Below are 10,522 nucleotides of genomic sequence, written 5' to 3' on the forward strand. Positions count from 1 at the left end.
GTTTACTTATCTTTGATTCCTTGCGAATGGTTTGAGCTTCAAGTGTGGCGTCGATGGTACGTCGAATCAAATCTTTAGCTTGAGGTTCTTCTTTGTCGGTAGACGCTCTTTGTAATTTTGTCAATTGCGCTTGCAATGCTTGCCTAGCCCTTCGTTCTTCTTCCAATTGTAGCATGATAGATCCAGCTTTTGTTCCATGGTAGGCTCAGGTAGGTCGTCTTCAGCCATAGGATCATCCATATGTGGTTCCGTCATCCTGTAAAACTCAAAAGATCTTTCTCACTCAAAATCAGGTTAGCGGGATGAGCGTAGCTCAAATTCGGGGTTACAAGGCTATGTGTTTTTGGGTATTTCTTTCTCAAATTTTTAGAAAATCTGCAATATTTTCTTCTTTGTTTGAAGAAAATACTTTAGCGGACCTGTGGATGGGTAGAATACTTTGCCACGAACAACTTTGCAGTTCAGAGTTTCTGCGCAGGAACAACCCTTCTAGGAGTTTTGAGCACAAGTCAGTTCTGACTCCAGTTGACTAGTCTGACTTGCAGAGTTGCAGACCTAGCCGACTTGCAGAGTTGCAGACTTACAGAACTTAGTGAACTTGCAGAACTTGATTCCAGTCGACTTGCAGGACTTGACTTCAGAAGTGCAGGACCCAGAGTTTATGAACTTGATTGTCTTGTGTAACTTGTTGAAAACTTAATGGCTTAAGCTTAATAGCTTAAGCTATGGAAGGGGGGGGGCTAATTGAAGAAAACGGCGCACATCGTGGAGGACATGGGCAGCCGTTTGCTGACGTTGCGAAAATTGCGGGCATCTTCTTGCATCTCGATGATAAGTTTTATGAAACTTCTTCAATTCCTTCAGCCTTTAAGCTTGAAGACTAAGCTTTTTGAAGAAAAGAGATATGAGCTTCTTACTGTATATCCACGACTTGTTTATGGAGATGAGGGAGTGGTCCTCCGCTTGTACAGCCTGGTCCTTCGCGATCTGAGAGTAGAAACAGGGGTTCTTGATCACCAGAAGTCTACCTGTATCGACGGTTCACGACGAGATTGACTGTAGAGCCTGATCGTTCCAGGAGCTCCGCCTTCGCACGAGATGGGTAGCGATTGGAAGCTCTTGATCTCAGCTCCGCTCTGATACCACTGGTGCGCAGATCGATCGCTGTATGCTCACGTAGTGAATCCCGGAAGGTCCCCAAGAACAATGAACTCTATCTTTTTGCGCAAAAAACAATGTAAAAGCATGAACGACAAGAAGCAAGAGAACAATTGGGTTCAATCTCCCCCCATGCCTTGTGTGAGCGCTTCACAAAGCATGTATTTTATGTATATTTCCATCTTCATGCTCAATAATAGCCCAATTTACAAAAATATGACAAGCTTTTAGCTTTTGAGTTTGCTTTCTACAAAAATAGGAAATAAAGCTAATGGACGGTGCCCATGAAGTCTGGCACACCCAATCTCAATGTCCAAATAGAAATAACATATCCATGCGTATAGGCGCATACAAAAATAATAATCAATAATCAATGCCTCAATAGACATAACAAAATATAGGCGTGGCGCCTATCAAAATATAATCCAAAGGTCGAATACTCGCTAGACTCCAATGCTTTCCTCCGCCACTGCTGCTATCTCTACACATCAACTGAAGCATTCACAATCGTTAGTAAAATAATACAATTAAACTGACAAAAGTGAATACCTAGTAGTCTTCAGCTACATAAATAAATCAACTGGTTAGAAATAAACCCTAACCTTAATTTATTATGAGTGCGCACTCTAAACTCATAAACGTTTATTAATTTAACATGTATTTTGCGGAATCACCCGCTATGGAATCACCCATGTACACACTAAATTAATGAAACGCCCGAAAAGGGCAGGCGTCCCCATCAACTTCTCGCACAAAGAATCCACTTTGTGTATGAGCCCCGGTCATCTAAGTTTACGGAATCCATCGTAAAACCTCACGGAATCCACCGTGGAATATGCCTCCTGACATCATTCACATTCTCTCTTCTTTTCCTCTTTCACATCCCTCTTGCTCTCCCTTCACATTTTGTATTTTTTTCTACTCTCTCTCATCTCTCTTTCTTTCTCCTCTCTCTCACTCTCCACATACATTCTCCTCTCTCTCTCTCTCTCTCTCTCTCTCTCTCTTTCGTTAACTCCTTCACATTGTAACATTCTCCCACCTTCATCTTCTTCTCTCTTCTGTGTGTGTGTGTGTGTGTGTGTGTTTCTCTCTCTCTCTCTCTCTCTCTCTCTCTTTGTAATAAATGAAGCTGAGAGGAGAGAGGAGAGAGGAGAAGAGCTGGAGAGAGAAAGAGAGAAAGAAGAAGAGAAAAGAAGACTAGAAGAGGAGAGAGAAAGATAGAAAAGAGGAGAGAAGGAAGGAGGAAGCCATGGAAGTTGGAGATGAAGTTGAAGAGTATGTTCATGATGATTAATAGTTTCCCCAGTCTAGGACTCTTACATCTTATATACCCCGGTTACTGTGAGTGGCTGTCTAACCCCTACTCAATGTGTATCTTACTTGTTACAATCCATCCTGACCCTGAAGGTTTTTGCCCTAAAAAACAAGGAGAAGTAGAGGGGAGTGATGGGTGGGCTAAGGGAGGGTTGCAATGTACTACCCTAAGCCCTTTTACAATGAGAAATGGGTGGGTAAAGACTAGGGACAACATGTTGTCCAGGACCGGCCTGCTGAAGTAAATGGGTCATAACTTTTAACATGCTACTCCAAATGGGATGTACCACATGTCCAAACAGAGCTTATGACGAGTACTTTCAGCCTATGTGGGATGCACATGCCTGAGATTTGGATAAGTGCAAAACTATTCTAAAATAGTCTACAATTAGGGGGTGGTCAAGACCAGCTAGTCTTCAAGCCCTGTGGCCTCTTGGAGGTAGGGGAATTCATTGACAATGGTTGCCAAGAGCCAAGAGGCTTCTTCCAAGGGTAGGCCTTGCCATTTGATGAGGTATTCTTTAATGGATTGAGACCCTAAGTGCTTATCTCACTGCCCAATGATTGCCTCGGGGATATATTGAGTGATGCCTTCTTCATCTATGGGGGGAAGTTCTTTCACATAGTCCATTGAGGAGCCCATGAAGGGTTTCAGCTAGCTAACATGAAACACATTGTGGATTTTGGTGGTAGGGGGAAGTCCTAAGCGGTAGGCCAAGTCACCAATTCTCATTAGAATTTGGTATGGGCCATAGAAGCAGTGGGCTAGCTTGAAACTGCGGCCCTCTTTGAGAGTTGAGTAGCAGACTTAGGCACTTTGAAAAGGACCAATTCCCCTTTCTAGAATTCCAAATGCCTTCTTTTCTCATCAGCATAGAGTTTCATATGTGATTGGGCCTTTTGAAGCTTCACTTTACATTGCTAAAGTAAGGCTTACATGTGATCCAACTGAGCCAGACTTTGAGGGTTGATCTTCTCATGAAATAAGGCTGTGGGGAGGGGAACCTTATACCCATATAAGGCCTCAAAAGGGAAAACTCCAATACTAAAGTGTGTGGAGTTATTATATGCAAACTCAGCCAAGTGGAGCCACGTATCCCAACTGTTTTGTACATCATGGCAAAAGTGCCTCAAATATGTCTCAAGCCATTTGTTCACTCTTTCAGTCTAGCCATCAATTTGAGAATGGTATGCAATGGACCCCCATGGAGGTAAAAACTCATGTCTGCTTGAAGTTGCTCATAAACTTTGCATCCCAATCATGTATTATGACTTGTGGTAAGCCATGCAACTTGAAGACATTTTCCATAAACTAAGTGCCCACCTGAGAGGTAGTGTATTGGGTTTCTCTCTCTCTCTCTCTCTGTCTCTCTCTCTCTCCTTACATTCACTTTCTCTCACACATACACATTTTCTCACCTTCACCTTGTCTCTTCTCTCTCTCTCTTCATATTCACGTTATTCAATTCTCACTCTCATATTGTCTCGCCTCCACCTTCTTCTCTCTCCTCTCATAAAGCTATCCTCACCTTCCATATATTTCAAATGAGAGAGAGAGAGAGAGAGAGAGAGAGGGAGAGAGAGTTTTGATTATTTAAGGGAAAATTGATTTTCTAGTTTCTTTTAGGACGATCATCAGGCACCTAATTTGTTAGAGCCCCACAACCCCCCCTCCCCCCAACTAAGGCTTAAGCCTTATAAAAACACATCTTTTTAAATGTATAACAATATTATTATTTATTTTGTTTTTATTAGTAATTTTATTATTTTTTCATTTTTAAACAATTTATATGAAAATAAAATAAATAAAATAATTGAGAAAATTAAAAAATACAATAAATTAATTGAATCAATTGAAAAAAATAAATGTAAAAATTAATAATAATATAAAAACGAATAATAAGTTATGTTATATTGAAAAAACTAATAAATTTAGATATAAGGAAATAAAATTTATTATAAATTAATTATATTTAATTAAATAAATAAAAAATAAAACATTAAAATAAATAATAATAATTTAAACTAATTTGAAACAAATAAAATTGAATTATATTAAATCATGTAAATTAGAAATAAGGAAATAAGGTAAAAAGAATTCAATATAGGAAATGTAATTCACATAGGAAATTTCTTATTCACTAGTCATGTATGTTATATATTTGATGGGGCTAAGTTTGGAAGCCTACTTCTCTTAGTTCATAACAATCTAGAAGTATGCTTCATCTTTAGACACCAGGTAGTAGGTAGTGAGGTTTTTCTACAAATTGAATCCCCTATTGGACACCCACTTCAAAGTGATGCAACCCTTAGATCTCGAAGGTGCAATGCTACAAGAAAAGACCCTTTATGAAGGCCTTCAATCTAGATCTAAAAGTGGAAGATATGGAGGAAAGGCCCCTTAGACAAGGGACTATGTGCTTTTATCAAATGAATGTAGTCCCAACAAAAAGTTGGCTCAAGAAAGGAAGCTAAAACCAACGTGCTTGCGAAATCTGTGCCAACAAACATAAGCAATGATACTCAAAGGTGCTATCATCTTAATGAAATAAGAAACTTCAAAAAGTAATGCTCGATGCTAAATCAAACCTTTTGCCAAGTGTAGTTCCATGGGGAGAATAGAGGGACAATGGCTAAGGAAAAATTAAAAGGTTGCCCCAACTACTTATAAGGAAAAAGAAGAAGAGAAAGAACACATGATGGAAACCAAAATGGAATGAGAAATAGTCCATGCTACCTTGAGCTTGAGAGGACCAAATCATCACTTTTTAGTGATTCAAACACTTGTGAGCCATCAAGGGGTAAACCCTTCAAGGTTTTGATAGATTGTGTTACTAGCTATTGTTCTTTTATTTTGCCAAAATGTGCAAATAATCTAGGAATAAAATTGAACCTACATTTGAAGCTTTAGTGGAACTAATTAAAAGGAAAGAAGTCATATCTTCAAAATAGACAAGAAAAGTGGAATTTGATTTAAGTGAGAAGCCCACTAGCATGAGGTTTCACATCATGAACTTAGGTATGAACTTAGGTACTATCACTACCAAACTATTAGAAATGGAATGGTTAATCCCTAATGGTTCCCATATCCATTGCAAGAAAGGCCAAATCTCATTTTGAAGTTGGAAGGAAAATAAAGTAGCTACACAGGTGGAAGTTGGTCTACCAAAAATTCAATTGGCTAAAGCCTTAGGTATTGCACAAGGTCTAAGAAAAGAGTTACCTAGTGGTTTACATAAGTCATCTCAACAAGTTTAATAAAGATAAGGAGAATAAGAAGAAAAACCTTCTTAGATGAAGGAATATGCAAATATCCTCCTAGCAAAGTTGATGGAACTTCCTCCCAAGAGAGAAGCTAATAAGAAAATCAAGCTTATACTAGGAGCAAGAACAATGGCAAAAATACCTTATTGATCCATGAATCAATTGAGTTGAGAGAGAAAATAAGAAAATATTGGATCAAGGTTACATTTGGCATAGTAATTGACCATGGAAAGATGCATTCTTATTCCAAAAGAAGAAGACAATACTCTTCGTCTTGCATCCACTATTGTGGGATGAACTAAGTGATAGTAAAAAATAAATGCCCAATCCTACTATTGATGAGCTTCTTGACAGACATCAAGGAGCAACAAAATTTTTCTCTAAATTTGATCTAAAGTGAGCCTACTACCATATCAGGATCAAAGGAGAATATATCCCAAATACTAGCTTTAATACAAGGTATGGACACTATGAGTTTATTGCAATGTCCTTTGGTTTGACTATGTTGAGAAATAAGGAAATAGCACAAGATTTATCTATGGTTATATTAAGACTTCTAAGAAAAAAAGAAGATAAAAGAGAATAATGAAGATGAGGGGAGCTTGTAGCTCCTGACCTTTGCTTACTCCATCTCTCAGACTCCCTCCACTTAAATTTGTCGGTTGGAAACAGAGCGGGTTCAAGAATCTACGGTTGTTGTTTTGATCACTGTACCAATCGATGGAAAAATAGGTGTGATAATGCAGAGGTGCTGATTGCAGGTCTACAAGCTTCTTAAATAAGGGAACAACTCTTAATGGGACATTACACACCTCAATGGAGATCAGCACCAAATGGAGAGTGCTTCCCCCTCAATTCTTTATATGAACCCATGCCGAGGTGAGGTGCAGCACGTTGATTGAATCCCATTACAGTCTTTGCGTTCAAGCACGATTGGCGGATGCTAGCGTTTTTGCATTTTTTAAAACGGCTTAATTTAGGCCTCAAGTTCAGTTATATTGGTTACGTTCCTTGCCTCGGGCTTGCCTCACTGTCAACTTCATCTTTGTCAACTTCATCTTTCTCAACGAGGAAAGCAAGAACAATATAATGAGGCAAGCATAAAGTATGTATCACACGACATTGAAGGTGGATTGTGAAAGTAAGATGCAAATTCAGTAGTCTATTGTTTGGAAAGGAATTTTATACTGAAGCAGAGCTAATTTGAGATAGGGAGCTCCAATCTCCAACGTGACCTTAATTAGAATATGCATACATACACACACACACAGAGAGAGCGAGAGAGAGAGAAAGAGAGAGAGAGCGAGCGAGCGAGCGAGCTGGAAAGCCAACATCATTAACCAAGCGACACAAAAGTTAGAGGGGGAATTGTGTTACTGTGCATGCAGCGAACGAAAGGCAAGTTGGGAACCAAGGGGGCAGAGCAGAGATATAGAGCAAAACAGAGGGAGGATGGGACGCAATCTAAGCGGCGAGAAGACGGCGGCGTGGTCCACCAGCACGTCGGAAGCCAAGCATATCTCAAAGAAATAGCATCGCATTCTTCTTAATACGTGTGGCGATTTGGAAGTGAAGGAGGTGGATGGTATTATATGGATCTCCCACATGGGATAAGCACGGCTACGCCACCTCTCTATGAGTAGCACATCCGTAGGCGGCGCTTCTTTCGTTCCTGGGTGTAGTGTGACGCCTGTAACCCGCGGAGGGGGGACAGATCCGGTTGGAGTGGATGCAGATCGGCGAGCCATTGTTGAGCAGGAGAGAGGAGTTCTGGCTCTCTCTGCAGGAGGCGTCCGACTCCAAGTCCTGAGTTGGCCGGGTATTTACTCGCCCGGAGGGGCGGGGTGCCCGCTCCTTGAGCGAGGGGGGATCACGTGAGGCCGGGAACGGAGCAACGTCACCCCTCGCTCTGGACGGTGGAGGGATAACGCCACGCTCGATCTCCTCTCACTACCTACCCACCGCTGCAAACCTCCAACCCTTCTCCTTTGGCTTTTGGCCCTTAATCCAAGGTGCAAACCTCCAACCCCTCTCATACTTGCTCTAATCCTACTCACTTCTTTCTCTCACACTCATACTCTTCCTTCTTCCCTTACTATTTCTCTCATGTATATCGTATGATTATGCCTTGATCTTAGGCGTACATGACACATAAAGGGCCAAAGAATCCAAGATCCCTTAAGCAAGGAAGGACAAGAGTCAAAGAATCCAAGATCCCTTGAATGCACTAAAATCAACAATCGTGTTTGTTTGCTAATAGAGGAGTTCAACAATGTGCAACTTGGATATGTGATTTGAACGTATTTTCTATATTATTTTAGCATCTTGCAACCCATCGCAATCAATTTCCAATTAGTTTCAATCAAGAAGAAAGCAATGAAGAAATTAGCAAGAAAGACAATGAGTTAAATAATCAAGAAGATAAATTATGCAGCCAATTAGAAGATGACATTTTACGAATGACAAGTTCACGATCATATATGTATCAATATAGATGTTATTATGGGTTATTCTTTTGGTTCTATTAACTAACTTTGAAGAAGATGATGCAAGTAGCTGGTTGGACTCCAATGAAGAGGCCTTAGAATCACTTAAAGTATCACAATTTGTATTAAAGAATACACAATCTTTGCATGTATTTGTTCAAGATACAAATATTTGCAGTTCACAATATACTATTTCACATTATCTCAAATCGAAGGGTTAGAGCAAGTTTGTAGTATTATAAACCTTCAATTTTAGCACCTCTATGTATAGTTTTTCTGAATAGCAAAGTTTTAGTTCTTAGCAATGTTCACACTTGCACAAGTTGGTTGAAAGTGAAGAATGAGGTACATTCTATTAATTAACCTCCAATTAACGTAATTTATTGGATTTCTTAAAAGCCTAAAGATGAAAGAAATGTAGTGAAAAGTGCAAAAAGTGAAGCTTAAGGTATCTATTGGCTTCAAGAAGAGAGATAATTATTATAACAAGAAGTTTTTCAAGTGAGGAATGTAATGGATTTGCAAAATTTCTCATTGTTTTGAGGTTGTTACTGTTGTTGAGGAAGTTGTTTTTATAAAAGGATAGTATTTGTGCTCAATCAGTACTTTCCCATGTTTCAAGTTCTAGTTTTAATGAGTAGTTTTGACTTTTTAGTTTGTCAATGAATTTGGAGAAAATGAAAGTATAAAAGTGTCTACCATTGGATAATTGTGCAATCCATGTCCTTGTAGAAATGTTTGATATTATTCATTACAATTTTTTAGAATGATAACTTTGATTCTAATTGAGTTAGATGATAGTATGTTGTAGTTTTTTGTATAATCAATTACTTGGTTCATTTTCCCTCAAGATGAAATTTTAGTGTTGCTAGAATTATATTTTAAGGAAATTATAAGTACTTAACAATACGATTTACCAAAAAATGCGAAAACCAACATCCCCGTATTCAACCAATAGCCCCTATTACAATAATTTGAATTTCTAGAATAAGATTAGAAATAGTTTGAAAAATAGCTACAATAGACTAAAGAGTAGGAAGCATCACAACGTCATGAAAATCACAAATTACACGAACTTGTAAATAGACTTGAAGAGTAGCAATACAAGTGTTCTCAAATGGATTTGGGTAATTGCCAAAGGGGGATTCGTAGATGTATATGCATGATTTTTCTTACATAACTTCAATCTTTTGACTAAATCTAGCATGCAATTGATTGATAGGATCACACATGACATCACTTCCTCATATTTTAGATTGTTTAGGATAGCATATCAGTTCTCAATCTACAAATCTCACAAGATAATGTGCTACATATTGTAGTCATTCCACAATTACAATAGATGATGTAACGGCTCATTGGAAGACACATCAACTCATATTTGCTCATTGATGTTGACCCAAACTGATAATATCTCCATAGACCTTGGATAAGTGTCAAAATAAAGCATTCCTTCTATTTTCGTGATCACATAATCAAGTAGTGATTAAGATTTTTGGTATTAATCATCATATCCTAGGATACGTAGTATCCTTTTAATGGATATACTATCTTAGCTAGGTATAGTTAGAATGGGCTTCAATTTTGGGGCTTATTACATATCACTTAGGTATACCATCTTAGCTAGCTATAGGCTTAATGAACTTCAATTGTGGGGCTCATCACAACAACCACTTAGGTATATGATGCTAGTGTTAATTGCAAGAACAAGATAAAGAAAGAGCCCCACAAAATTTTAGAAAGCAAGTAATTTTGGTAAACAATTTATGCTATCATTTTATAAGAGTTGGTTGCCTCCTGTGAAAATTGTATTTGATAGCTACTGTCTCAATCATAACTTATTTTAAGTTCATTTTCACATAAAGAATAATGTTTGATTGTATGTAAAAAGAGCCACGACTAGCTCGAAAGACTTGAGAGGGGATACAGTGACCAAGGGAAATGGAAAAATCCTAACCCTATTTTTCATATATTTAAAAGATGAGAAAGAATAGAACAAGCTATACATGTGTCTGAAAACACTCTATATTTTCCTTCTTCGTTTTCACTATGAGAGAAAAAGACTTTGAGAGGTTTAAGAGAGATTGAGTGAGTGAGTGAGTGAGTGAGTGAGGGCGAGGGACCATGTAGTTGAAGCCTTCTTCTTCTTTGTCTTGAGCACTCTCTCAATCTTGTGCTCATGGTTCTTCCTTAGATGCTATGGCCATAGAGGGTTGAAAATGAAAAGATTGTATTCTTAGATTATGGAGCTTTGAAAGAGCATCCTTCATTCTTGATAGAAGGCCATGTAAGCTCAC

The 10,522-nt window shown here is 38.5% G+C and overlaps 1 non-coding gene across 1 annotated transcript; it reads left to right on the forward strand.

Annotated features, from left to right (window-relative positions):
* The first annotated feature begins 7,425 nt into the window (after positions 1-7,425).
* LOC148017873 (signal recognition particle RNA) lies at positions 7,426-7,687 on the forward strand. Its single transcript, XR_015687808.1, has one exon.
* Positions 7,688-10,522: the final 2,835 nt, after the last annotated feature.

This window comes from Lygodium microphyllum, chromosome 21, assembly GCF_053477565.2.
Source record: "Lygodium microphyllum isolate KBCC chromosome 21, Lygodium_microphyllum_v1.1.10, whole genome shotgun sequence".
Taxonomy (NCBI): domain Eukaryota; kingdom Viridiplantae; phylum Streptophyta; class Polypodiopsida; order Schizaeales; family Lygodiaceae; genus Lygodium; species Lygodium microphyllum.